Here is a 27,243-nt window from a genome sequence, read left to right on the forward strand (position 1 = left end):
AATGTAATAAAATTTAAGTGGAAAGCTAAACATATAAATGGTTACTAATAGATTAGCAGTATTGATTTTAACTATGATCACATAATACTTTTCGAATGAAAGTTATAAGATCTGAATTAATTTTCAAGTAGGCTTGTTGATGCACACATCAGTCAGTCTCAGATTCTGAGGTCCTGTCATTTATCTTACAGCTTCCCACAGAAATGTGTGCAACTTCAGAACTAGAACAATTTATCAATTTGCCAAACTTTGTTTCTTTTTATCTAATTACAAGATCATTAATTTTTATAATCATACTAAAAAAACTGGAATAAAAATTCCAGTGACTCAAGGAAAAGTAGTTTTAGACAATTAAGCAAAATGATTATACGTGTATCATTACAGCAACTATGAGGTATGATTTGAGCCTAGGGAGGATCATCTTCAAGGCAAACCTTTGCATTGCCAGTGCATTTCATGGAGGATAGCCTTGGGGCTCTGGAAAATTCTTTATGTGTGGGCTACACTTCACAAAGCAAGAAAGGCTTCATTTTGTTTCTCTCAACTAATAGTATCCGATACTGAAGTCACTGGAACTTTCAGGTGCAAAGTAGCAGAGCCTGAGACCATCCAGACTTGCATGTCAAACTCACCTGATCTATCTACATTTAGTTTCATACTAATATCTGATTTCTCTGGAAAACTATCTCTACAGGGACTTAAATTGTCTTAGAGTGCAATCTGGACCACGTGTGACAAGAAAACACATTTGTAAAGTATTCAGATCTCACTATAGAAGTTTCAAAACTAATATTTAAGGGTTAGGAAAGTGGCTCAGTTGGTAGAGTACTTTCCTAGCATGAACAAAGCCCTGGGATCAAGCCCCCAAACCGAATAAACGGTATGGTAGTACACAGTTGTAGTTTTAGCACTTGGGATGTGGAGGTAGGAGGATCAGGAGTTCTAGATCATCCTCAGGTACATAAAATAAATGACTTTAAGGCCAGCTTAGGCTACATAAGACTCTTTCTCAAAAAACAAAATTAAAACCAAATTTTTAAAAGGAAAACATTTCCAGCTGGGCATGGTAGAAAGTCCACACACTTCACCATCTGAAATGTGAAGTTTGCAGGGTCAGATACATAGGCCACCATGGCCTGATTTTGAAGGATGCTGAGTACCAGGAAATAAAGCCAAGAAACACAGGGAGAGAGGTAGGTGGGGGTCAAGACTTCCGGTGCTGAAAAAGGGAGAGTGGGAAGTAGCCTGACCTCTAGGAAGGGGAGCACTGAGCCTCTGGGAGTGAGGACAGATGCTGGGGCTGGGAGGACGGGCAGTCACTTGGCACAGGCCAAAGGAGGAAGGAATGACTTTCAAAGCCCTTCAAGTTGTATGTCGGTCACACACATCATTTCCTAAAACCTTCCCTTCAATTCTGTGGAAGAGAGGAGAGAGGAGCAAGAAGACTTGCCAGTCAGTAAACCTCACGGAGCCCTGGGGCAGGTGTCTCTGAGTCACTGCCTATGTGGACAAAGGTCAGCAACAGGAATCACATGGCATTTGCCTGAAGTAAATCCTTTTCATACCATCCTGCTGTGCCTGAAATTGTCCAGCTTTCTTGGATCTAGGAACTGTCCTACAGTCAGAAACAAGTGATGATGCTCTACATGGGAGAATGGTCAATCTGGAATCAACCGTGGCTTCCCCTGCTGACCAGCACAGTCAGGTGCCCTGTGCCTGCCTGCACCAACCCCATCTGCTAGAGGCCTGTATTTGCAGGAATGCTACCTCAGACTTCTGGGCCAGGCCAGGTAAAATCCTGCTCTCTTTTTTTCTCTCTTTTCTTGAGATAGGATTTTGGGGCAACCTCCTCGTCCTCCTGCCTCTATTTTCCAAGTGCTAGGATTATTAGTGTACATGAAAGTGCCTGGTTTATGCAGTGCTGGGGCTCAAACTCAGGGCCTTGTGCATGCTTGGCAAGTCTACCGACTAAGTCACAATCCCAGTCTTTTAAAACTTCAGCAGGGAGCAAGACTTACCAACGCCTCATGGGTAACTCTCAAGTATGTTCCCCTCCTCCCTGCTCCAGAGGCCTACGGTAGATGAGAGTCAGGCTCCTAATAGTCCCCAGTTAAGAAGCTTATTTTGTAAACACGACAGAGGATAGAAAAAGAATAAATGTTAAAAATCAGCACAGCACCACACACTGTCTCTGTCTTTTGAGCCAGGACCTTACACTGTAGCTCAGGCTGGTCTTGAACTTGTGATCCTCCTGCCTCAGTCTCGAGTGTTGGGATTGTGTGGAATGTGTCTTGATTTCTATAAGCAACCTGGATGTTAATGCCTACAGCTGGGCTGACCCCATTCAGGAAATATAAAGTAAATCATATAGAAATAGTGAAGGCGGGGCTGGAGAGATGGCTCAGTGGTTAAGAGAACTGACTGTTCTTGCGGAAGACCCAGGTTTGAATCCCAGCATGCACATAGTGGGTAACAACTGTCTGTAACTCCAGTTCCAGGGGATCCGATGCTCTCGTCTATCCTCCATGTGCACTGCACAACACGGTGCACTTACGCACATGTAGGCATAACAACACTCATACACATAAAAATAAAAATAAGTAAAAATTTAAAATTAGAAAAAAAATAGTAAAGGGGCAGTGCAAGCATTTATAGAGTCAGAACAAGTGCCCTTCCTCGGATGGAGGGTCAGATCACCTCAGGCAGGAACACCATTGATAAGGATTCATGTAGTATACAGCAGGCTACATAAATGAGGCTGTGAGTGAAGAGTTATAGGCATATGCCACTCTTTTCTTTCACCAAGATGTTTTTATCTTCACTTTTACAAAGCCCCAAAATATAGACTATAAACAGAGAGTAAACTGGAAATTCCTAATTCCTATGAGCCAAGAGCTTAATATTAAGTCTTTGAGAATTCCCATACAGTGTGTGTGTGTGTGTGTGTGTGTGTGTATATATATACATATATATATATATATATATATTTATTTATTTATTTATTTATTCTTGGTCTTTTTGAGACAGGGTCTCCGTGTAGCCCCAGCTGTCCTGGAACTTGCTATGTGGACCAGGCTGGCCGTGAACTCACAGTGATCCGCCTCCCGAATGCCGGGATTAAAGGCAAGCGCCACCACGCCCGGCTCCCATACAGTATATTTTGACCATATTCATTTCCCACTCTTCCTCCTAACTCCTCCAAGATCCACAGCCCCATCCTCCCAACTTACTTTCCTTTTTTCCCCCTAATAACCAACTGAGCCCAATTTGTGCTGACCATTGGTATGGGGCAATTGACTGGAGTGTGGCCAACCTACTAGAGGTCACGTCCTTTAAAAAAAAACAAAAAAAAAAAACAAAGCCAGGCGTGGTGGTGCACGCCTTTAATCCCAGCACTTGGGAGGCAGAGGCAGGTGGATCTCTGTGAGTTCAAGACCACCCTGGTCTACATAGTGAGTTCCAGGACAGCTGGGGCTACAGGGAGACCCTGTCTCAAAAAGAGACCAACAAAACAAAACAAAACAAAACTGTTCCTCCTTCCCTCAGATGCCAGGAGGGTTTTATTTTACAATTTTCAATCCTTACTCTGTAGAAATGATTTTTACAATATGGACATAATCTACTCATGACCTTTACCTAACATTGCAACCAAAAAGTTAGAAGGTAAACAGGCTCACTGAGCCATGTGCTCCTCTTGTGACCTGGGCATCTGACCTTAATCCCTCAGGACCCCACCTTGCCCTCCAACCAAGGTAGTGAATAAATGTGGGTGTGCATGATTGATATATCAAAGTGCTCATGCTTTTCTTATTGAAAACAGTGAGAAAAACTGTGATCTGTCTGAAACTCTGTGTGTGTGTGTGTGTGTGTGTGTGTGTGTGTGTGTGTGTGTGTGTGATATTCTAGGCCTAGGGATCAAAGGACAAGATTCTCTCATAGGTAAGGGTGGGCCCTAGCTTCCAGTTCCCCAATTTATGCTGGAGATATGGTTACAATAAAAGAATGAGTGAAACCCGACTCCAGAGCAAAATTCAGAGAGACGTTTGAAGGAGTGGTTGCTCTTGTCCTTAAAACTAATGCTAAGAGTCAGGCTGTTTCTTTATTCAGGAGTAACCGTAATGTGGTTTAGAAATGCTGTATCTGTTAAACAAAGATAACCAGTATGATTATAGCTTTAAAGGTCTTATTAATTCCCTCTAGACTGGACACTGAAGTTTTATAGGAAACTTAAAATGGCTGATGTATTTATTAGGTTTTTTTTTGTTGTTGTTTTTATTTTTGACTATGCAGCCAACCTGTCCTCAAACTCACAGCAATCCTCCTGCCTCAGTCTCCGGAGTTCTGGGATTACACCTAATTAAAAAAAAATTTTGGAGTATCTTCTGCCCTCTTCAAAAACATAAGTTTTGTGTCAAAAGATGCTGTTATCTAATGTTGTAAGAAAGAAAAAAGTAAAAACCTCTCTTTGCAAAAAAATGCACTGGGATTGTCATGTGAGGAGCACACTTGATTCTCCATCGCATGAAACCACTGAAAGCATGTTTGCCTATTGATAAATACGCTGCTTTCAGCCATAAATCAGCAGAGCTGCACTTTGGGAACATAATCGTGAACACATGATTTACTTTTACTCTTTTGTGTATCTTCTAAAAAACTCTGTCATAGATAGAGTCAAATCAGGAATAATGACCCATTCTTTAAAGTGCAAATAATAGCATTAATGAAGTATTTGAGTAAAGAAAAATAACTTAGGAAAAGTGTGGGGCCTATGTAAAGATCCTGCAGGTTCTAGGATGTGGGAGGCAGAACAGCCGCAGAGAGGTGTTGTGTGCTGTATTGCTTCAGTTGTTTGGATGGTGACTTTTCTAATGCTAAGGATGGCTTTCCTCTGTCTTCCACTGGCAAGCAGCACAATAGGGGGATGCCAGGCCCTTAAACACGATCTGTTACACCCACGGCAAGGCCTCACATATTGGCATTACCTGATTCCTGTGAGTTTTGCTTGCCTTATGGGAGACCAGGGAATCCAGGGAAGAGCAGTGATGGTGATGGCTGTGTGTGTGTGTGTGTGTGTGTGTGTGTGTGTGTGTGTGTGTGTGTGTGTTCTGGGGAACTGAACTCAATTCATGTTTATAAAAAAGCCAGGTGTGGTGGCCTGTGCTTGCTATCCCAGCACTTAGGAGGCAGAGACAGGGAATCCCTGGGGCTCACTGGCTAACTAGCTTAGCCTACTTGGCAAGCTCCAGGCCAATGAGAGACCCTGTGTCAGAAAGGGTGGATGGTTCTTGATAAATGACTCCTGGGGTTGTTCTCTGGCCTCCACATGCATGTGTGCACACCTACACACACGAGTGCTTTCTCACAAAAATAATGATAATGGTGATAAAGGTAGTTCTTGCTTCCTCACTGAATACAGGATGTCTGCATTCTCTATAAACACACATTAGAATTTCCTCAATAACTTAGATGTCTCAAGCTCTTTCATTATAGAAATGTAGGTGTGTGTGTATACATACATGTGGATAAAAGGGAAAGTAATATTTGAGTATGACTTGAAGAAACCTAAATTTTCACATAGGACATTCTGACCAAGAAAAACAAGTGAAACCATGTATGATTTAATCTTGTTTCTACATCAGCCAAAGGGGGCAGGGATGACTTCAGTTTTTCTTCTTCAATAACTTAAGAATCTCTTATTTCTTAAAATTCTATTTCTTGGGTCAAAAGGCTAAGAACTTATAAGAGCACTAATTTTTCTAGTGAGAAATAAACCTCATTTCATAGGAAGCATTTTCTTATCAAAAGTCTAACAATATTTAGTTAGAAATGGGGTGGGATTGACATGCAGATGTCACCAGAGGCAGGAGTGGGCTGTAGGAGAGCCAGGAAGTGCTCTGAGCAGGTAAGCAGTGCCGATTCTGTTCTTTTGTTAGATAACCGATATAATGGTAACTATCAATGTGAAGTCGGGGAGAGAACATCAGCATCACTTATAAAAAGGGGAGATACTCTTCATTTCAGATGTCCTAACAAAAACAGAGAAACCAGAGTGAGAGACAAAGGTGGAAACCTTGATGCCGGTGCTGAGGATGTGGAGTTGGAAAAGTGCTTGCCTCACAAGCATGAAGCCCTGCATTCTATCCCCAGAAGCCCATAAACCAGGTGTGGTGGAAGCAGGAGGATCAAGGTCATTCTTAGCTACATAGTGAGTTTGAGGTTAGGTGGGGATATAGGAGAACCCATATCAACAAAAACAAAACAAAACCTGGTTCTATTAACACTCCCTATGGAGTCTTGCTTGAATCACTTCCCTGAATATTCTGAGACTGAAGACTGGTACCAGAGGGGACCCACCTCAGGCATGCTGCGGAAATTAAATGAGAAAATTCATGCAAATTGTTGCAAGAGAAAGCATTTAATAAATATTAGCTATTATTAGTTGTCATTAACATTATTATTTTTATCACAGAGTTGTGGTGATTTTAAAACTGCACCAGTATAAGATATTTATGGGTAGAAATCCAAAATAGGTTTATGAATATCCTCCACATGGAAATTCCATCCTTAGTTACTAAAAATTCCTATTTTGTAGAAATTAGATTCACTCAACTTCCAACATTTTTTGGCAGGGGTGGGGGGGGTGGGTAAACTTAGCCATATATTGCAAGGGTAGGGAGATTTCCCAGAATTCATATCAGATGTGAACACTGGCATGTTATGGTGTTTGTGCAGTATGTCAAATCCAAATCCAGTATTAAGGATCTCCCAGAACAGACACAGAGATATATCTCACAGCTGCTTTGTTACTGTCATAAATAAGAGTGGGTCATAGCTGTGCGGACTGTGGATAGTGGGAGAAGGTGAACTGGAGGAGCGTGAGGAATATTGGAGCTGAGTTTCTTCTGGTCAGTAAGGTCTTGCTGTGCTTCCTTGGTGACATGTTTACAGAAATCAGAATGGCTTTCATGGGCAGATGGCCCCAAAGTCTGCATGTGAACATTATAAGAGGCACTGGATAGAAACAATTGACCAGAAGTCCTTGCAGGACACACACTCATGGAAGCCTGACCCCTCCACACCTAGAACACTTCCATTGTTACAGATTCAGTACTCTAGGAGGGGAGGGACACCCACCAGGAGAGTCCTGGTGTGACATCATAGACATGAACACAGTTCAGTGCAGACGAAGATGCTCTGGTGGTGAGACAGGAATGACTTACCTTGTGCTCACCCGAGGATTCTTACTACAGCACTGCTGCCAAATGCTGACTGGACTCCACTCCCTCCACAGACAGATACTCTCCTCAGTCATACAACTCTCCATAGCTATGCCCCCATCGCAGATACCTGCCTCAATAAACAGAAGACCCTCCTCAGCCACACCTGGTCCACAGATATATTCCCTCCATAGATAATCCTTAGCCACACAATCTTTCCATAGATACACACCCTCCACAGACACAACCTCTCCATAGACATACCCCCTGTGCTGGATAGCTTTGTTGTCAACTTGACACACCTGGGAAGAGGGCGCCTCAACTGGCGAATTACCTCCATTGGATTGGCCTGTGGCCATGTCTATGGGGGTATTTTCTTGATTATTGAGTGACGTGGGAGGGCCTAACCCACTGTGGACAGTGCCACCCCTGGGCAGGTAGTTCTGTATTATATAAGAAAGCAGGCTGAGCATGGGCTAGAGGAGCAAGACAGTAAGCAGCCTCGATGGCCTGTGCTTCAGCTCCTGCTCCAGGTTCCTGCCCTGAATTCCTATCTTGGGCTCCATGACGAACTGTGGCCGGGAGATGTAAGTTAAATAAACCCTTTCCTCCCCAAGTTGGTATTGTTCAGAATGTTTGTCATGGCAATTGAAGGAAAAATAGAATACTGCCTCCAGAGACACAACCAGACCACAGACACACACCCTCTACAGCCACATCCCTTCACAAACATACCCCCTCCACAAATAAAACCACTCCACAGAAACACATCTTCCAAGGACACATACCCTGCATAGGCATACACCCTCCACAGCCACAGACCTTCCTCAGACACACATCCTCCACAGATACAACCTCTCCACAGCCATAGGTACCTACACCCACACCACACCCTCCACAGCCACACACCCTCCATAGCCACACACCCTCCACAGACAAAAATCCTCCACAGACACATGACTTTCCACAGACACACAACTCTGGCTGGCACATCCGGAACACAGATACATGGTTATTCTCTTCTTTTGCCTCTTAATTCTCACTTTTCTATAAAGTCAGCAAAGTCACCCAAACCAAAAGACAGACAATCAAGTCAGGAGTTGCAAAGACAGGAAGTGGCTGCATACAGGCATGGGCCCAGATGTAAACCATCTCACTATATGCTGGGACAAGTCCTTTCCAAAGCACCTTGTTCAACCTCATGCTTCTGCTAAGTCACATGTGGAATGGGGAAAGACTGAGTGCTCCATATCTGAGGAGAGAGTGCCTCCAGAAGCAGGAAGTGATGTTCTCCTTAGACAGAAGAGCGGACACATCTGTCCATCCTGACAGCCCCATTGTCCATTAGCATCTTCCCCCGGTGACTCCAATGTTCTACTTGGGGTTAATGCACTTCCTTTTCACCAACTGAGAAAGCCACTTGTAGCCAAGAATGTTAGCCAAGAATCTGGGCTGGGGTCACAGCTCAGTGGTAGATGCTTGCTTGGCATGAGTGAGGTCCTGGTTCAGTCCAAATGGAGACAGGCTGGCAGCCCTGCACTCTTTTCTGCTCCATATCCCACTGCATTTTTGCCCACTTCTCCCATTCCTGGGTCTACTAATTGAAATGTGCTCAAATCACTATCATCCCGACTTAATTTATGGTGTTATGGATGAATTACTTAGGGGAAATCAAATATAATTATGACTCCTATTCATACTCCCAGGACTTTATTTCGTTACATCTCATAACTTCTCATTTATACCTGTGTGTACAAGTACATGTGTGTGATGTGTGTCTACAGGTGCACTTGTGTGCATGTATGTGTATAAAGATACACGTATATCTATGTGTACAGATGCGCATGTGTATCTGTGTGTGTGAACACAGGTAATATGTGTGTATGTTTGCAGAACAATGGTCAGCCCTGGCTATTGTTCCTCAGGCATGGATTACCTTGATTTTTGAGACATGCTCTCTCACTGGCCTGGATCTCACTGATTAGGCTAGCTGGATAGCCAAGGAGCCCCAGGGACGGCTTCTGTCTCCTCTGTTGAGGTTACATACAGGCAGCACCATGCTTGGCTTTTTTACATGGGTTCTGGGGATTGAACTCAGGTTGTCAGGCTTGGCAGCAAGTGCTTTTCCTCACTGATCCATCTCACTAATTCCCTTGTATATACATTTAGAAACCTGTCATAAAATCCCATGTGAATGTGAGGTCCTACCATTAAGGGCCACAGTGGATCCATGGCTGCCAAGACATGTCTAGGCAAGCCCATCTCACACTTCTCCAGTGTGAGAGACTGGTCCCCAGTGCATCCACCCCAGCCCAAACCAGCATCTCTATACTGTTTTTGACTCTTGCCCCCAGTTCTGTTTCAATCTCTCAAAAGGAAGAACACTGGTAGGCTCTGCAAGTAGCAGAGGTCATCAGAAAAGGCTTTTGTTTAGGAACAGCACTCCCAGGGTGACCAGGAAATTTTACATGTCCAAACAGTCCAGGTGTGCATCATCCTCAGTCTTGGTGAAGTATGGCATACGGACATGGGTAAGAGAGCTCAGAGAGGGTACTGTGACAGGGGCACTGAGTCCAACATTGTGACTGGAAGATGCCTGTCACCCTGTGGGTGATGGCAGAGTGAATGGGTAGGAAGGGGAGGGGCCCTAAGAAAAGCCACTGATGAATCTGACATCCCATTGAAGACTGGAGAGACTCAGACTACAGGCTAGGGGCTAGAGATAGGGCTCAGTTGGCAGAGTGCTTGCCTGGCATTCACAAAGTCCAGTATTCCATCTCCAGCACACACTAGAGTTCCAGCACTCAGGAGGTGAGGACAGAAGGGTCAGAAGTTCAAGGTCATCCTCAATAGGGAATTTGAGGCCAGTGTGAGCTACATGAGACCCTGTCTCAAAATTTACATAAAGTCTAAGACAAATGACAATCTAAAATGACCAGGCCTGGTTTCCTTTAAGGGTCAGGCCAGCAGAAACTTGTCCTCTGTCTGTGCCGAGGTGTCTATTATTTAACTAAGTGCAGCGGCTCATTTTGCTTATCCAGTTCCCTCATGCATTAATGTTCTAGGCACCTTGATGATTCCTGAAATAAACCAATTAAAATTTCATTAAAAGATAAAACCTAAAACTATGCCAAAAAATGCTAAACACACTTTAAATATAGTCATTTCCTACCCCGCACAGAAGGTATAAAGAGGAACAGAACACTGTGAATGTTGAGGAGTCTGCTGGGCGAGGGCTGCAACTTCAGGAGGTCAACCTGGAAAATACAGCTGTCAGTCAAATGTGCCCAGACTCATGTTTCAAGTTTCTGCCTGTAATAAGTAAGGGAGGTATTTCAGAGATAAACGTATTGAAAACACAGAAAATGTCATTCACAGACAAGTCGAAATGTCAGTCAAAACTATCTTTTATCTGAGACATGGCACATATGTTTCACCAGAAAGTATGGCATTTCCTTGTGGACACCTCATCAGAAGATGAAGGTGCCTTTTCAGCATGGAGCTCAAGAGTAACCACTTCTACAACAGTCCGGAAGCACTGACCCACAGCAAATTCAAACAGTCATCCAAGCGTGGTGACTATACTCCCAGTACTCAGGAAGCTGAGGCAGGAGCATTGCTACCAGTTCCAAACCAGCCTGGATGACAAAATAAGACACTGTCTCCAAAAACTGAAACAGCAACAGCTGACAAACTGAACTCTATGGATTATGAAAATGCCCCTTGGTCACCTCTTCAGGAGTGCACACATAAACACATACTCGGTTTTTTTTTTTTTCCAAAATGTTTAAAGGTAATAGGAAAAGATTTTTTGGGGAAAGCTACATTTCTGTTAAGCAAAATAAAATCATGACAATGAGTAGTCTTTATTGTTAAGCAAGTTTGAAGTGAAGAAGTGTATAAGTAGGTACAGAGAGGTATATTTTTATTTAATTGGTAAGGTGCCCATGCTCCTGTAATAAGCTCTCACTTGTAAGCAACCCTAACAAAATTCAATCACAAACCAAACCCAACTTGGAAGTGAAAAGGGATCAGCGGGAGTAGGAGGGGGGCAAGGGAGGGTGGTGGGGATGGATATGATCAAAATACAGTGTATACATGTAGAAGGTCATATGAAATCCATTACTATATATAGTTAACACATGCTAATAAGAAGTTTTTAAAAAGGCAGAATCACAGGTTGGTCCCTTTACTAAATCAGATTGAGTGTTAAATTATTACTACAGTAAAACACACACAAAATAATAAATTCCTCAACTTAACCATTAGAAACATTCTTTAAAATACTTGCATCCAAAAATCACAAAATAATTTCTATTTATTTTTCTGTATTCATACTGTTTACAATAAAGAGGTATTTAGCATTTTATAAAGTAACCATATTTTTAAAAAAGTGGATGGATATTAAAAACACAAGGCTCTTGATTTAATCAGGAAAAAAAAGAATAAACACACTGAGTGTCTGGCTTGAGCCCTGTGCCTCTTACCAACTACTTCCCACCTTGGTGCTCCACTAGCTGACAACTGGGAAGGTCCCGCCTCATTCATGGGACCTGCCACCCAATTTGATATCTGTATGTAAACATCTAAGAAACAGAGAAATTTGTGGGAGCCACCACTTAAACAATAAGCATTCCTAAAGCTATTTGTAGTGCTACTTCCAGACAATGATGAGATCTTTGGAAACTTTAGGGGTGGAACTCTGTGAAATTTATAGGGAACTTTTCAGACAGCAAATGTGCAGTCTGGAGGTTAGCAGTCTTAAGGACTGCACACAGCTTAACCTTATCGCCCAGCACCACTGCCTTCCTGAGTAATTGATGCTTGGAGTCCCTAATTTCACATAAACCAGGCCACTGTGTTATTGTCTGCAGCCACTGACTACTGGCAGAGACAGGAAACTGCGCAGAGCCTAGATCAATAGAGATGTCAACAGTAAGCTGCTTAATCTAATTCGGCCTATCTCATCTCGGGGCCCAGAGTTTGCAGTTTGCTGTTGTGTCCTTCTGGCAGGAAATGGTTCAGAAAGTTTAGTCTTCTGAAATTTAAGTGATATGCTTGTCCCCTAGGCTCTTGGATGTTTACTCAGCAGAATCTCAGCCTTGAATGTTTTATAGGTGGCAGTAATACAAACAGGGCATGTCTGATTTTCCTTGTGGAAAACCGAGTTGGTGAATTTCTTGACGATGGACAGTGTAGGGAAAACTGCTTGGGTCCCTGTGTTCTGAGCTAAGAGATCTTTAAACTCTATCCCCTCCCTGTTCTGTGAAATCTTTCTGAGAAAGAGGAGCTCTTCATTTAAAATAAATATTTTCTCTTCTTTAACTAAATGTTGGACAAATGACTTCTCTGGTTATGAAGTCTCAAATTGTTCATCAGTCGTTCCTCCTTAGACTAGTGTGAGGTGAGAAACAGTGAGCCGGCTCAGAAGGTAACGGCTAAAATCCATCAATATGGTTTTAGCGGTGACGCTGTTATCTCAGGCCAGAGCAAGCCCATTTCTGTCCCTGTCTCTCATCTCCTCCCAACTCACTGTGGTGGCCTGGAAGATGCTCTGTGTTCAGTCTCTGCTCCTGCTTGCTTCCATTATGAGGAAAAGAAAGGTGCATGTGTGACTTCACAGGCCTCACTACTTTATAAGCCTTTAAGGGGGCTTCACCGTTGCTTTCAAGTGACTTGGTTCATCTGTGTGCAAAACATTGGGGGTCCAGGCCCACTGGGCCATACCATGAGGAAGTGTGAGGCTAGTGGAGACGGGCATGGAGGTGGTGAGCTGATGGGTGCACAGACAAGGTGTCGCAAGAGGAAAGCTTTATACCAGGAAGTGCTACAGAATACCAACCTCAAGTCTGAACAGTGGGTCTGTAGTCAGTTGCACGTTAGTGGGTTAGTGTGGTCACAGGGCCAAATGCTGAGTTTTGAGTGTGGGACATTCATTCAATGCATAGTCACTGAATTCCTGTCTGAGATTAGGCTTTGCATTAGGTACAAGATCACAGCAGTGATCAAGACAGGCCTGGTCCTGCCTCCTGGACCCACAGCTGCAAACAGGGAGGTAGAGAGCCGGCAGAAAATGAACAATATGGCTTCAGATCATGAGAAGAGCTGTAAGGAGTGAGTGCAGCAACGGAACAGAGAGGCGGAGTGGGTATGAAGAAGTGACAGCTGTGCAGGATGGCAGCAACGTCATGGACACGATCTGTGTGTTCCTCCCTGACACCACTGCCAGGAAAGTCAAGAGCATGAAAGACACCAGGCACAATCTACTTCCAACCCACTAGACTCTTCCGGAAAATTCTATGAACAGAAATGACTTCTCATTCCTCATAGGACTGGCACATTCAGGTGCACTGATCTTGTTTGTTTATTGGTAAATTAAGGAACAGAAATGGAACCAAACTTTATAGGAAACTCCTATTAACTGCCGAGAAGAAATAAGCCACAGAGGATCCTGCCTGTGCTGTTGAAGGCTGATTGCCATGGTCACCCTGCCTCCTGCATAGCTCTCTACCAACACTGGGAATTCTGGGATGTGCTCGGGTGAAGGATTCTGTCCCCAGAAGGTCACTGGTGGAACTGGGCATGGCTGGGACTCGGGCTGGCAGGGCTCTGCTGCCCACTGCTGTTTCTTCAGAGCACACAGATTAGGGGAGGATGGAGAGGCGCCATTCTGAAGTTAGCATCTGGAAGGAAATAGTTTGCAATTTGGCGTATTTTTCCAAGAGTTAAACAAAAACTTATGGTTTTAAAATGTACTTGACGAAGATGACAGTAGTGGAGAAGAATGGGCTGAGGGCAAAGATGCTCTGGAATTGGGGTGCTTAGGAAACATGACTAAGCAAAGAGTTTACAGAGGATGGGGTGTACAGGGAGAAAGGAAGGAGAAAGCTGAAAACCAACAGTCATTCTATAACCAGAAGCACCCAAGAGGAGCAGACTCTAAAGATATTTTAAGATGATATCTAGTTTTGAAAAAGAGTTGATAGGGCCAGTGATTCTCCTGGAGTAAACAAGAGCCCTTCTGACTGAGGCCTCAGCCTGACAGCCACTGGGCCCTCTCCTGGCACAGGCCAACAGTACTTGTTACCCACTGCACTGATCATGAAGCCACCAGCCACTAATGTGTGTTGCACATGTGCCATAGTGGAGGAAGTCACCCAGTGGTTTCTTAGTCCTAGGGACTGGTGGTTGGTTTTTTATTTGAGTTGACTGTTGGTACTTATTTACTGTATAAATATAATTTATCATTTATATCATGAAAAAAAAAGAAAAGAAAATGAATTGATAGACTCCACTGTTGAACAAAACCAGCCAACTAGTAAGAAGTCATAAGAAATACGTTCAGAGGGCTGGGAAGATAGCTGTTACTAAAATGCCGGCCTAGCAAGCAGGTAGACCTGAGTTCAGTCTAAAAAATCTGCTTGTTGCTGGGCATGGTGGCCCAGGCTTTAATTTACTGACATGCCTTTCATCCCAGCACTTGAGAGGCAGAGGAAGGCCATTTCTGAGTTCAAGGCTAGCCTGGTCTACATAGTGAGTTCTGGGCCAACAAGGGCTACATAGTAAGACCTTGCCTCAAAAAACAAAACAAAACAACAAGGGGCTGGAGAGACGGCTCAGCAGTTTAGAGGACTGACTACTCATGCAGAGGACCTGGGTTTGGTTACCAGCACCTTATGGTGGCTAACAACCATTCGTAACTCCAGCTCAAGAGGCTCTGACTCCCTCTTCTGGCTCCCATGGCCACTGAACACGCAGAAGCACTTACATAAATTCAGGCACAACACTTATACACATAAAATAAAAATCAATCAATCAAAACAAAAACAGAAATAAGAAAATGGTGATTGTGGTGGTAAGTGCTGGTAACCTCAACACCGGGGAGGAAGAGACAGAGGATCCCTGGGGCTCACTGGTCAGCTAGTTTGCTTGAATCATGAGTTTTAACACAGACACAGCTCCTGTTTCAAAAATAAAAAAGGTGGGACACAGCTGAAGAATGAAATTCAAAGCTGCCCTCTGGTCTTTATGTGCACATACACAGACGCATGCACACACACATATGCAGAAACGCACACATATGAACATATATACACACATTCACGCACACATAGAAACACACCACACAATGCACACATGACACATACATGCACACAGACATGCAGACACATGTAGCGCACACACTACACACATGCACACCACACATGCACACCACACATGCACACAAACCAAACCTTTATGTACACAGGCACACACCACAAACACATATATACACATAGACACACACACACATATATACACACGCATGCACATATGTACATACATGCACATACACACACGCACACACACTACAGTCAGAAAGGGAAGAACAGCTGTTAGACTCAAGTCATGAGGGTCCCCCTGGAAGCTGACACCGACATCTAGTCCTAAGAGAACCGAGAAGTGGCAGTGAGGAACTCCATGAGATTCTACACAAAACCAAAGAAGAAGGTAGGCCTCAGGGAAGGCGAGGTGCCGACAGCAACTGTTCCCACCCCACAGAAATGCCCATCCAAGTTCTGGACCCTGGTCTTCAGGGGACCCTAGGTAGCTAAGTGGTGATGGAATAACTTATTCAACAACAGAATTCTAGCTGTAAATACTTCCTTAACTGGGAACCTGCATTACACTATTGCTGAGTAGTTAATCAGAATCTCACTTTTTACAAATCTAAACATGGTAGCAAGCTAGGGTTAATTGTGACAATGTTTTCTCCATCTAAATGAGCATCTAAAAGTATGACCTTAGCAGCATCAGTGGCAAGAACACGAAAAAGCCAGTCATGTTCAGCAGGTTCCTTCACAGCTCAAAGTGATCTCTATTCAGCTCTGGTTCATTAATTAGCAGGAAAATCATGAAGCACCACCACTATTTGTGAAGTCAGTAGCAAAACATCGGACACCCCCAGTCTACAGGAAACACAGAATCATAGATCACTGTGTGCCAGGCACTTGCACCCCCTAATCATGGGTTACTGTGGGTGTGTCAAGCACTTGTGCCCCCTAATGATGGGTTACTGTATGTGTGTGTGTGTTTGTGTCAGGGATTTGTACCCCCTAATCACAGGTTACTGTGTGTGTCAGGCCTTTGTACCCCCTAATTGCAGGCCAGTATGTGTGTTACTTGTGTCCTCTAATCACAGGTTACTATGTGCGTGTGTCAGGCACCTGTACCTCCTAATCACAGGCTACTGCATTTGTATATGTCAGGTTCTTGTACTCCTCAATCACAGGTCACTGTCTATGTGTGTCAGGCACGTGCAGGACATTGTGTGTGTGGAGGGGGGCTACTTGTGTCCCCAAATCACAGGTTACTGTGTGTTAGGCACTTGTATCGCCCAGTCACAGGTTACTGTGTGTGTGTTTTGTACCCCTCAATCGCAGGTCATTGTGTGTGTACATCAGGACTTGCACCCCTAGATTACAAGCACTGTTCTGTTTTATACCAGGCAGGCAACAGGCTCACAGTGTTCTCAGGCAGTCAGGCTGGGTGGATGGTGGCATAGCAGGATTCTGATTCTGGTTCCAAAGGCATTTATGCAACTCCTTAAGGTTTCCTTCATACAGCTGCCCAAGTTGCATACTGCATAATGCCATGACAGCATAGGACTGAGGGGTCACAGACAGTGCCAATCTGTAATCATGGTGACAATTTTGTGGCAAACAATAAGTATCAGTTTTAAGATGCCACAGAAAGGGGAAAGGATATTTTTAAAAATATTTTTATTTTATGTATATGAGTTTGATCCCCAGCATCAAAGGCTTGGTGACGCATGCCCGTAATCCCAGCACTTGGGAGTCAGAGGCAGGAGGATAAGGAGTTCAAGGTCATCCTCCTTGGTTATATTGGGAATTCAAAGCCGGTCTGGGCTACATGAGACCCTGTCTCAAAAACCAAAGCAACACAACAACACAACCAAAAGTCAAAATTCATTGAAGGTTTGTACTTTTTTTTTCAGCTGGGTCTGTCCATGTAAAACATCAAAATTATGAGTGTGTAGCTGCCTTTCTCTCTGGGTTTTTAGGTAAACTCAACTTCTGTTCTTTAAGGTTAGTCAGAGAAGATGACAGGAGAAGCTGACAGCTAACCATGGGGAAGGTACAGCAGGAGGAGTCCCACCCCTTTCTAGAGAAACAAAATAGGACCAAACTCCATTATCAGAAATCAAATGGGAATTTGAGGGGGAATGGTTCTGTTTTTTTAGGGTACATGCTCTTAATGATGAGGACAGACCCAAAGAACTCTGCTTTTGGCATTCTGTCCTTCACTGAAGTACACAGCTGCCCCATCTCACATACAAAACAAATGCTCTTTGCACACTTGGTGGTTCTCCATGTGGTGTGGGTACAAAGCTCAATAGGGATGGCTTAATAGGGCTGGTAACAGGGTCCAGGTCAATCTACCGTGTTCATGAGCAGGGCCCTGGAGATGTTAGTGCTCTAGGCTGGTATCTGAAACTTCTCACTGAGCCTGCCTCCTAGCTTTGACTTGGGGCTTAAACATCACCTCTAAGTCAGTCAGGATGTCCCCATCGAAGGTCATATTGAGCTGCTTTGCACCTCTGTGCCACTGTGAGCCTCTTGATCTGCAATCAAAGCTATGATGTTCTTAAATTAAGAATTTAGCTCTAGGGCTGGAAAGATGGCTCAGTGGTAAAGAGCACTGGCTGCTCTTACAGGGGACCCATGTTCAGTTCCCAGCAACATGACCTCTAACAACCATCTGTAACTCCAGTTGCAGGTGATCCGATGTCCTCTTTTGCCCCCTATGAGCATTGCATGTACGCGGTCCACTTTTCATTCACGCAGGCAAAACACTCATACACATTTTTTTTAACTTAAAAAAAAAAAAGAAAAGAATTTGGCTCTGTAATGAGCTATACAATTTGAAAGCAAAACACCACCATTTCAACCCTAAGGTCCTCCTGGTTAGAGGCAAGGAGACTCCCATGGCCACAAGGGAACCAAGTGGCAGTTGGCAACTCTGCTTTCTATTAGTTAAGGCATCAGTAGCTGCGCTAATAGTTGGATAAATGACTTGCAAATTAAAAGAAACATTTTTATGATTCACTTCAGTGCTCGCTTTGAGGGATACAAGGTTAAAAGTGAAGAGTAAACCTTTTAAGGTTACTGGAGCTAAATTATTAGCACGCCTCACCTTCATTTTGTCCTCTTTAGTCCTTGTGATTACTCACTACAGTTCCACTCCTACAAGCTGTAACTCAAATGAGATCTTTAAAGCACAAAGCCAGCTGATTAAAAATGCTCCGCCACAGGGTAGGACAGAGACTATGGGAGTGGTGTTCTGCTTGTGGGGGGGTTGTTAATTTTTAAATACGGAGTTTGTGGAAGCTTTTGAAAGAGTATGTTGTAAAAATTGTGCACTTTTATGTCTGGAAGTAACCCAGAGGAGCAATTCCACCTTTGAAATCTCTTTGCAACCTTCAAAATAATGAGCACTTCTCTCCACTCTGTCACATCTGGCGTCCTGCACTCAGGTGCATCTTACCAGGAGGGCTTTCTGCAAACCTGAACTGCTTCGGAGGGGTGGTGGCTGACTTAGCAGAGAGCCGAGCTTTCTTTCCGCCTGCTGATTTGAGGTAGATTGAGGAAAGCTCCACATCAGAAGACAGGTGCCATGGTGGAACTGAAAATGCTAAATTCTGCCCTCCCCATGCTGGCTGCCTCTTCCTTGACGGTGAAATGAGCCCATGACTTCTTCTCAGGTTAGGGATGCAGATATAACTTGAACTTGTAGCACATAGTTGGTAGGCACCCAAGCTCTGTTCAGTTTATAAGATCATGGCTCCGAGTAAAATGCATGCTGAGTAAGACTGCCCACCCAAGCTCTCCAACCCTATCTCCAAGGCTGCCACCTCATGTGGAAATACCTGTGAGGAAGCCACCGAAGTGAAAGGGGCATGAATGACCCCAGTGATGTACTTCCTCCAGGAGAGCCATACCTCCTAAATCTCTGCAAACAGCACCACCAACTGGGAAACAAGCTTCAAATACTTGTGCCTATGGGGGACATTTCTTATGGTTGTCAGCAAAATATTTTGATAGGTGTCTACACTGCAGTGACTAGATCAGTATTCACTGCTTCTGGTGAGAATCTGTGGCATTTACCCTCCCTGCAACAGACCTACTGTGAGTGCTGAGAAGCTGCAGTCCCTGAGAAGAGCGATGGCCACAAGCCTGGAGTAGCTTTTGCTAACCAATGTGTCATGTCCCTGAATCAGCCAATCACTTATGCTAAATATAACACACAGATAAAAGAGGTCAGCCTCCAGTAGCTCCTTTCCTTTTCAATCTTCCTTTATTTATCAACAGTCTAAAAAGCCTGTGTGTGTATGGGGGGGGTGAGCACTGAGATGGGAGGGGTGGGGTCACTCCTGTGCATTCTGTTGACAATGTGTAGCAAGCACAAGCTAAAGCAAACACTGTGATCTTCATTCCAGTTAGTGCTCAAGTATGTGACAGCCAGGGGTGATGTGGGGTGTCCTCAACTGCTCTGCACCTTATTTTTGGAGTCAGGGTCTCCCACTGAACCTAAGGCTCACTGAGTAGGTTAGACTGGCTGTCCAGGAAGACACTTCCCCAGTGCTAGGATTATAGGCACACGTCACTTGGCTTTTTACATAGGTTCTGGGATTGAACTCAGGTCCTCAGGATTGCTGGTAGGCACTTTACTAACAGCCATCTGCCCAGCCCTTACTCTTGCTTTTAAGAGTGGCATGGCATGGAGCACAGCAATATGAAATCACTTAACACTACTAAGTGGTTCACCTACACATGCTATGTTTTTTTAACACACACACACATACACACACACGCACGCACACACGTGTGCGCACGCACGCAAATGAACCCATCGAGGTGCTACATAAAGATCAATGGTAAAATCCAATCTAATAATTTTAAACTTTTCATATTTTCTTTATGTAGAACAATAGTCAACGTAATTAAAAGTGCCATTAAAGTCTACAAAGAGACCAACCACAGAAGAGAGGAGCAAGCTGCTTACTTTACCACCTTTACTGTTCTCTTGTATTTTGAACAAGGGCTCACATTTTCCTATGACACTAAGCTTCTATAAGTAGGGAGCTGGCTCTGATTGCATGCCAGTTGTCTACGTGGAAGCCTTTGTCCCTGAGTGACAAAGGGACACTGAGGCATCTCCAGGATGGATCAAGACTTGTGCCTTTCTCTGTAACAGGCAGCCCCACAGACTAAAGGCTGATGGCATTAGGTACCCTGTATGTATGCACCTTGCTACTCCTGCAAGACATGAGAGAAGGACCCCAACAGCCTCCTGCTGGTCTCAGGGGGCTGATCTCTCTCTCTCTCTCACACACACACACACACACACACACACACGAGAGAGAGAGAGAGAGAGAGAGAGAGAGAGAGATATGCATTTGGTAGAGTATGGCTCTCAGCTGCCTGAAAGCTATCCAAGGGCTGCAGCTATCTGGGTCCAGAGAGGGCCCACAGAGCCCCAGGGGCTGGGCTATCACTAGGCCTCAGTTCTGCCTGTACAGGGAGCTCTTCAGTCACAGCAACCAGCCTTGGTTTCTACAGATGCATTACTCCTTCTGTATTCTAAATCCCAGCACCAGGAAGCCAGCACAGCCCCGGAGAGTACGGCCACCTTTTGTGCACCCTTCCTCAGAGGCTCTCCATCACACCCTCTGCAGCCATGGTTCTCCTCTCCCCGGCAAAGCTGTCAAGCAGTGCTTCTGAGTCTGCCAGACCTAGAGTTTGCCATGATCTGTACTGTAGGAATGACTTACGATATGGACAGAATCTGGACTGAAAAAGCTACTGTTTATAATACAAACAAGCTCACTGAGCCATGTGCTCTTTTTTAAAAAATATATATTTTATTAACCTTACTTTCTTTTAGAAATAACACGATTATGTTGGAAAACTTTGCGTAGGTTGGAGAATTTGGAAAAGGAGTGAATGGTAAACTCACATTATAGTGACAAATTTACCATTGTTGAGGCTCAGTAGCACAGTCTTGTCAGCAAATAACATTCAAAAATAGTAGACGTATAGTTGAGAATTTATATTATAAAATATAATTACCTATTTTTAGTTTGAGAATTGTATCAGTTTAGTTATTACAATACTTCCTCTTTCTTTCTTTCTTTCTTTCTTTCTTTCTTTCTTTCTTTCTTTCTTTCTTTCTTTCTTTCTTTCTTTTTTTAAATTCCGAGGTTGTGATTTTTCTCTCTAGAAGTTCAATTAGGGCATAGGTGAAGTCACACTGGGGCTGTAGAAGAGTGTTAGAAAAATAATGGAAAACCTCTTGGTGCCTGGCAATGGGAGAAGGCCTAGATGCCCAGGATCACGTGGAGAGAGGCCCACAGCTGGACCTCAGGGGAGGTGGGAGGTCCAGTTCTAGAGCACCTGATCTGGATTCCTCAGGACCCCTCCACCCAAGATAGTGAATGAATGTGGGTGAGCTAAATTAGCATGTCAAAGCCTTGGAAGCAGAGTATTCATACTCACTCCTTGGAAGCAGTGAGACTGGAGGAGTAGGCTTCACAGGGTGTATATGAGCTATTTTAGGTCTAGAGATCAAAGGGCAAAATTCTGTGACAAGAAAAGTGTGGGTCCAAGCTTGTAGTTCCCCAGATGATGCAGGAGATAGTCTGAATAAAAGCGAGTGAAGCCTGGCTCTGGAGCACAGTTCCATGAGATCTGAAGGAACAAACTCTCAGAGTCTGGGCCCATTCTTAAAACTAACATTAAGAGTCAGGCTGATTCTTTGATTCAGATATAACTGTAATGTGGCTTAGTAATGCCACACTGTGCATGACTCATCTGATTGAGCTTATGCAGTATTCAAGCTGCCATGCATGCTGCATAGGAGAAGTGGGTTCTGGGAGGCAGAGGTGCACACAGGAAGGCAGAGTTCAGGGGTGGTGGGGGGTTCATTGAGCCTGAGGGTCACATTTACCTATCCCTGCACAGTGAGTCTGACTGGGAAGCACCAGGAAACCTAAATCCAAGAGACAGCCAAGCAGTTTGTTCCCAAATAAACTGCTGTTTCTACCCACAGAGTGGTCCTGTTCAGCGGTTTTCACTGCGCTTGCATGCAATAATATACAAAGAGACACACAGCAGGTAAGTGGCAGCCAGGGTCCCAACTCGGGGTTTTGTGGCTCTAAATCCCAGTAGAATCATTCTCCTAAAGTTTGTGTAGTGAAGTGAAGTAGAAAAGGTCACTTTAAGAAGCTTGCTCCCAGGGCTGGAGAGATATCTCAACAGATAATATCACTGGCTGCTCTTGCAGGGAACTGGGGTTCAGTTCTCCAGCAACCACTAACAACTGTAGCTCCAGTTCCAGGGGACCCATCACCCTCTTGTGGCCTCTAGTAGTATTGCATGCACATGGTACACTTACACACATGCAGGCAAAACACACAAAAATAAGTTAATTAAAATTTCTAAAAAGAAAGAAATTTGCTCCTGTGCCTGAAGCTTAGCGTAACTGCCAAAGTTTGGTGTGATTCACGCTCCCAAGCAGGCCAGCTTCTGGAAGAGCAGACCTCGTCCCTACAGAACAAGGCAAATCCCATGGTCACCACGGCCCTCATATTCCTGTCTCAAAACCACAAACAGGTAAAGGTTGACTTCAGAGAATTTCATAAGACCGACTTAAGATCAGTATCCAGATGCATTGCTCCCTGAATCCTGTGTCTGTTGACAGTATGAGATTATCCTTCAGCTGGATTTGGAGAAATCTCACAAGAACTTGCACAGGTACATGGGGGAATTGGGGCAATATTTCTGCATCTTTCAGCAATGTTTTAAACATATGGAAACCCTACTGGGAATAAGGAGCAGGGAGGGAGGAAGGGAGGGAGGAAGGGAGGGAGGGAGGGAGGGAGGGAGGGAGAGAGAGAGATTGATTCAGTCTTATGCACCACGAGGTACAGAGAACAGAGCTTTAGATATACTAAATCAATAAGTATCTGTGGTGAAAATAGACTAGATTGTCTCCTGAATATTAGCAACCTCAAATAAAGAATAAACCCTAAAGTTTGTCCTCATACTAATGATGGTGCAAGTCCTGTGCCTCAGCTACCCTGTTGGAAGCGCACAGGGAAGGAGATGGAAGAGTGGGTTCCTGTGATCATCCTGGGACAGAGAGAAGTTCTTGGAGTGACTGGCAGTAAGAACTGGAACTGGCTGCCTATCTGCTGTGTCTGAGGGTCTCTGGCTTTTCTAGATTCTATTTTTTGAGAGAGGGTATCATGAAGCCTCAAACTTGTTATGTAGCTGAGGGCGACCTTGGATTTCTGATCCTCCTGTCTCTGCCTTGGGAGTGCTGAGATACAGCATTATATCTATGTCAGGTTAGGTGATAGAACCCTGGGGTTCAAGCGTGCTAGGTGAGCACTCTACCTTCCCAGCCCTCAGATTTGCTATGATAAGTTATCTCATTAGTCCTGGGGAAGCTGTTCAGACCCTTCCAGTCACTGCACCTTTTCACGTCCACTTCAAAAAGCAACAAGGCAGTTCTGTAGCTGTCATGTAGAACCACTGGTTGTTTTTCCTGAGCAAGTCAGTGTCCCATACTGTTTTTATTGCTACTGTTGTTTCAAACATTAGTGTGCTTAAAACCTCAGAGAGAAAAGGAAAGAAAAAAGAGAGAGGAGGAGATATTCAAAGATCATAGAGGCTGAATTTAATTAAATCCACCCCAAAACATTTCAGGTCCTACTATATTTAGTCACTAAAAATGAGGCAGGGAGATGGAAGAGCAGTTTCCTGTTGTCAGCCAGCTGCCATTCTGATATGGAACAGCCTTGATATACCTCCAAAATAGGATTTTATATTCTGCAAAAGATGAAGGCCCAAAGAGAGAGTGCAGGACAGCCATGCCCAGAGGGAGCAGAGTGATGTATGTCTACCGACATACCTGAGAGAGGCTGTGAGGGGCAGAGGGTATTCTGCTATGCAGATTCTTTACCTATCATCTATCTATCTATCTATCTATCTATCTATCTATCTATCTATCTATCTATCATCTATCATCATCATCTATCTATCATCTATCTATCTATCTATCTATCTATCTATCTATCTATCTATCTACCTACCTACCTTTGACAGGCCCTCCCTAGTCCCAGCACACCTGGACGTCACTATGTAGTCACTATGTAGACCAGGCTGGCCTCAATCCCAGAGATTCTGCAAGAACAGCCAGTGTTCTTATGTGCTGAGCCATCTCTCCAGCCCCAGTTTGGGACCATTTTTGTATGTGGTGTGAAATAAGGAGCTAAAGTGGATTTAGTTGGATGAATAGCTTCCATTTACATGTGGATAATTTGACTAATTAGACAATAGATGAGGCTGAGTGTGATGGTGCATGCCTTTAATACCAATCTTTGGGAGGCAGAGGCAGGCAGAAGACTGGGATTTGAATCCCAGTACACACATGGCAGCTAACAACTATCCGTAACTCTAGTTCCAGGGATCTGACAGCCTCTTCTGTCCTCTGCAGGCACTGCACGACACAGGTGCACTTATACACATGCAGGCATAACACTCATATACATAAAATAAAAATAATAAATGAAATATTTTAAAAAATTGGTCCTAAACATAAAACAGACCACAGAGATGTAAGAGCAAAACAGAAGCTTCTAGAAGAAAACCTAAGGAAAATTCTCATGGCCTTGGGACAGGGAAAGCTACAACAACCAAAAGTGAGATCAAAGGAAGAAAATGTAGAGACTGAAGAGATGGGGCCCTGTGGTATGTACCTGTAACTCTGGTAATAGGGAGAGAGAGATGGGCAGATCCCAGGAGCTCACTGGCCAGCAAGCCTAGCCTATTTGAGGGTTCCAGGCCAGTGAGAGACCTTGTCTGAAAAAATATGGTGGACCCCTCCTGAGGAACAACACCTGAGGTTGAACTCTGGCCTCCATAGGAATGTGTACCAACACTGCCCCATGTACATCCACCCCCACATGCATACCCCCCCCACATCTGTACACACAGATAAAAGAAAAAAGGAAAAAAGAAAAATTGTTATGCTGGGTTAAAGAGTTTAAAAGGTTCACATGTCAAATGACATGATTAAGAAAATGAACAATCAAGCCATAGACTGGAGAAATATTGCCAATCCAGTATCAGTGAGATGACTTGTAATCAGGATGTGTAAAGGACTCTTAAAAGTTAAAAAATGAGAAGATAACCTGATAAAGACAGAAGCAGCGGGTCAGAAGGAGCGGTTTACCAAAGACAAAGAGGACACAGAAGTGGCCATTAACCAAAGGAAAGAAAGACTGCCACTAGGGAAATGCAGATTTTAGTCAAGAGACTGCACTATAAACCCTTTAAGACACCCACAAGCCAACCCACAAATGATACCTACTGTTGACAAGGAAATGTGAACACTGCAATACTCCGGCACTTTGAAAAACAGTGTGGCAGTTTCTTTAAAAGTCAGATATAAACTTTTCATAACCCTGAGGAATAAAACACACATCCACACTAAAACTTGAATGTACAAGGTTATGACATTACTCACAATTGCCCTCAAACTGGAAAAATCCAAATTTCTATCTGCAGTGGAATGAATAAATAAAATACAGTATTTCCTACAATGGCGTTACTATGAAACAGTAGAAAAGAAGGACCTCCATAAAAATGTTAGGCTAAGTTAAGAATTCAAATGCAAAACTTATGTATTCTAGTGTTTTCAACCCACTAAAAGGTCTTGAAAAGGCAGACATATAGACTCAGATGAGTGGTTACCTGGGGTTGGGAGTGAGAACAGGGACCGTCACCCAGCACCATGCTGGATCTGCTGAGGACCATGAGTGAGCATTTCCTAACACCGAAGGAATGGCTGCACAAATCCACTAATTTGGTAAAAACAACTGACTTGCATGGTGTTACAGAAATGAGATTTCCATAAACCTGCCTAAAAAGTTACTGGTTAAGTTGAAAATAAGGGTAAAAATAGAGATTTGATGCCAGGCATAGTGGTGCATGCCTTTAATCCCAGCACTCAGGAGGCAGAGGCAGGCAGATCTCTGTGAATTCAAGGCCAGCCTGGTCTACATAGTGAGTTCTAGGCCAGCTGGGGCTACGGGAAACCCTGTCTTGAAATAGAGATTTGGCAGCATAATAGTTGAATAGCCCAGTATGTAAAATCATCTAACAGTTGAGTAGGTAACTTTCGTGGATTTCATACTGAGGACATGCTGCAAAATCCCAGCCTTTGAGACTCTCCTCACCCCATTTCCTACCCCTCGCAAGTGTTTTTGTGCCAAGAGGGAGTACTGGGGTCACTCTGAATTCTCTTCTTTCTGTTTCTTAATTCTATATCCAGCTTAACTTGCCTGTGACTGAACTTTGTTCCTCTGAAACCTAGATCATTCAAGGTCCCTAGTCTCCTGAGTGGATGACTGAAGTCAGCTACCATTGCTTCCTGACCCCTCAGTCTCGAGACCTCCAGCAGCTGTACCTTTGCCTTATTCCCAAACAGTGACACCATCCTACGGACACAACATGGCCAGTGAGCTCAAGATGGAGACTCAATTCCATGGACACACGTGGCCAATGTGCTCACTGAGCCCACTTCTCAGCCTCTGCTGTCACTGGTTCCACACTTGGTGCCCTTCTTTTCTCTATAACAGTTTATGCCCACTTCTAATGTGCCTGGACACTCTTCTTTTAAGCTCATCTCTCAGCCACAAAGGCTAAAATGTCTCTTTTGTGGTCTCTTTTTGCTGCTGTTCATGTATCCTTTTGGAATTCCTCTCTAGTTGGATAAAGGTGTTGAGTGGGTTCAATGAAATAAAAAACCTGGGTTTCCCCCTCCTCTTCCACATGTCCCGTGCTTCCCGTGCACCTCTCTGGCTTTTATTGGTTTTTGTTGTTGTTGTTGTTGGGCAAGGAAGGAACAAATGATCATGCAAAGAAGTGTTGACGAAATAACAAAAAACATTTCCTTA

General features: G+C 44.0%; 1 protein-coding gene and 1 long non-coding RNA gene across 12 annotated transcripts in view; one reads left to right on the forward strand and one right to left on the reverse strand.

Annotated features, from left to right (window-relative positions):
• The window catches only part of Pard3 (par-3 family cell polarity regulator), a gene marked incomplete at its 5' end in the record, with an annotated part of 355,877 nt that overhangs the window by 84,930 nt on the left and 243,704 nt on the right, over positions 1 to 27,243 (reverse strand).
• Positions 1,585 to 27,121, forward strand: LOC115072803. The gene is made up of 4 exons (XR_003851821.1): positions 1,585 to 1,790; positions 22,329 to 22,393; positions 22,892 to 23,032; positions 26,661 to 27,121. It is a non-coding gene; the product is annotated as an uncharacterized LOC115072803 (long non-coding RNA).

This window comes from Nannospalax galili, unplaced genomic scaffold, assembly GCF_000622305.1.
Source record: "Nannospalax galili isolate Female #2095 unplaced genomic scaffold, S.galili_v1.0 scaffold123, whole genome shotgun sequence".
Lineage (NCBI taxonomy): Eukaryota > Metazoa > Chordata > Mammalia > Rodentia > Spalacidae > Nannospalax > Nannospalax galili.